The sequence below is a fragment of the Montipora capricornis genome, chromosome 6 (genome assembly GCF_036669925.1).
Source record: "Montipora capricornis isolate CH-2021 chromosome 6, ASM3666992v2, whole genome shotgun sequence".
Classification (NCBI taxonomy): Eukaryota; Metazoa; Cnidaria; class Anthozoa; order Scleractinia; family Acroporidae; genus Montipora; species Montipora capricornis.
In genome coordinates this window covers 32806292-32808791 of record NC_090888.1, presented here as the reverse complement: position 1 = coordinate 32808791, position 2500 = coordinate 32806292, and the positions used below count along the sequence as shown (strand labels likewise).

Genomic DNA, 2500 nt, shown 5'->3' with positions numbered 1-2500 from the left:
ACTTGAATTAAATGTCTTAACTCTATGTTAGTAAGCTTTAGATGAAGCTTAAGGGTGCAGAAAAAGAAAAACACTGATTTTCGAGAAAATTAAAACTTCGATAATTGTGCAGGTAATTGTGCGAGATTATTGACAAACCAATGTTCTTGCCAAGTTCTAAGGAAATTCTGCATTGACAATAGTACTGACAAATTTATTTCACTAGTAGTTCAAATATACTGAGCAGGCTAAGCAATCGCCAATTCTCTTGAAAAAACTGCGTCTGACTGCTAAAGAAAATCATGTTGCGTGACACGAACTAGACGAGTGAAATAGCAAAACAGACTGCCGCATCTTCGCCACTAAATGAACTCCTTTTTAAAAATACTCCTGCCTTGATTCAACAAAAATATGTAGCTTGATTACTTCTTCACAAACTGCGTTAAGAGTTCCAAATTCTCGGAAGTTATTTTCAAAAAACACAACTTGAAAGTTTATGCAAATTATGTGCAATGTAATTTGACGCGTTGCTATTAGACTGCTGTCAACATACTATATACCCGGCAGTATGAAGTTTTTCTAGAATTTTCACGGAAAAATTCTTCCAGACCTTCTAAAAGCTGTAGATCTTTGTTTAGAAATGTCAAGCGATTTCAAATAAAATTTTTGCTTTGTGGTTGAGGAAATTTTCGAGCTTGGGAATACTACAAAATCTCGATGTCTAGGAGTCCGCGTTGAAACACAAGCAAATGGGAAAGAAGTTTGGATCAATAAGAGGCCGACAAGCGACCGTCGATGCTCTGATTGGCAACGAATTCTATCCGACGATGAGGCGCTTACGGATTCCTATTCGATTATCAGTCACGAAGACCGAATAGTTCCGAACACAATCCGAAAATTGGACACTCTACTTACTTACGCACATGACAGAAATATGGCTACAGCTGCCAATCAGCAGTAGCCACAAAAACGATAATGACTTTAGCCGTTAGTAACATGCGTTTAAAGGGAATAAGTAATTTTCTGCGTGCCTGGACAAAATTATACGATTGGTGTTATTCTCCACCATCCTTTGTCACCTACGTCCTTGTGTGGTCTATCATTATCTCGTTGGGGTCTGTTTACCAGCCCAAACCAGGGTCTCTCTTCGGAAAGATGAGAGACCCTGGGAACGAGGTCGAAATCGTGGTAGCAAAATATATGTAAATCCTTTCTCTGCAAAACTGTTACCGGCATTTAATCAAAGGCTCCTTAGAGCAACCTCATGGTATGAATTGATGGCACCCTTGATTTAGCCTGTGATCTGGCATTCTTTGCCAAGTTAGCTTTGATCGTAGGCCACACGTGCTGGCGCAATTATAAACAATTATTGGATGAGGTTTTTGTGATTTCCAGAATAATGGAGGTCGAGGTAGGGGTTATCAGCCGAAGGCAAAGGCTGAGGCTGATAACCCTTACCGAGATTATTCTGGATATCACAAAATCCGAATCTAATAATGTTTTTATTTTCCATTGAACGGAAAAAAATAATATTAGGCATGCTTTTGCTTCTTCATTAATGGCAAGCAGCACAAAGCAAGCGAACTTGACATGATTACCCTTAGAAATCATGCACTGCGGTCATACATGACCTTGAGAGTCCTTGACATGATTATTGTATAATCTGCAGTTATGACGTCACGGGCGCTGATTTCGAGAATGCACTGTACGCTATTGGCCAATCAGAAAAGAGATAGCGAGTTAAATGTGTAATAATTATGTTTGTAGAGTATTTGTGGCGAAATATTTCCTTAAATTTTGAATTTCTAAAGAATTACTTCCGATGTAGATAAAGGTTTGCATCATCCAAATTTGAAAGATGGAGGTGTGTCAGAAAAGCATCAATTTCGTTTTCAGTTACTGGGTTGCTAAGCTAACCATAAGTTTTAGATGTGGAACTCGTCACAAGGATTGATACTGTAATCAGTGGTGGATGTAATTGAGGGGTCCGGTGGGGGGGGGGGGGGGGGGGGGCGCCCCCCCCCTCTCTTCCTCCTATTTTGGGTTAGGAAGAAGAAATGGCGGAAAGAAAAGCTGGCAGGGCGAGCGAGAAAAACAAAATTGCCATTGAAACTGGATCTGCCATTAATTTAATGCAGCCTATTTTGATTTTTTTTCTTGGAAAATTGACTAAAGCAGGAGTAATATGCACAAGACTATGTGCGAATTAGGATGGGGGTAAGACAAGGGATGCACCAAGAAAAGCATTGTCTCGTGTTGGGCTAAATTTTTTCGTCCATACCACCATCATGTGTTCACATGTACACAGCACCCAATATAAAACTGGGAGAAAAGACAGAATTCAAGTAGTCTAGGCTATTGTGACAAGTCATTTTTTATATATTTATAATATAATCATCTGGGCTATCATACCTATCATGACTATCATAATGCACCACACAAAAGAGCAACAAGAAATTATAAACAAGGTTTGTCAACATTATGTGTAAAATGCAGGAAAGAAAATTTGACAGTCAAATGT

General features: G+C 39.1%; 1 long non-coding RNA gene across 1 annotated transcript in view; it reads right to left on the bottom strand.

Moving 5' to 3' along the window:
* Nucleotides 1-2348: 2348 nt before the first annotated feature.
* Nucleotides 2349-2500, bottom strand: part of LOC138050447 (uncharacterized) — a 2333-nt gene continuing 2181 nt past the window's right edge. Inside the window, exon 2 of the long non-coding RNA XR_011132617.1 lies at nt 2349-2500. This exon is cut by the window's right edge and continues 681 nt beyond it. This is a non-coding gene — a long non-coding RNA (uncharacterized lncRNA).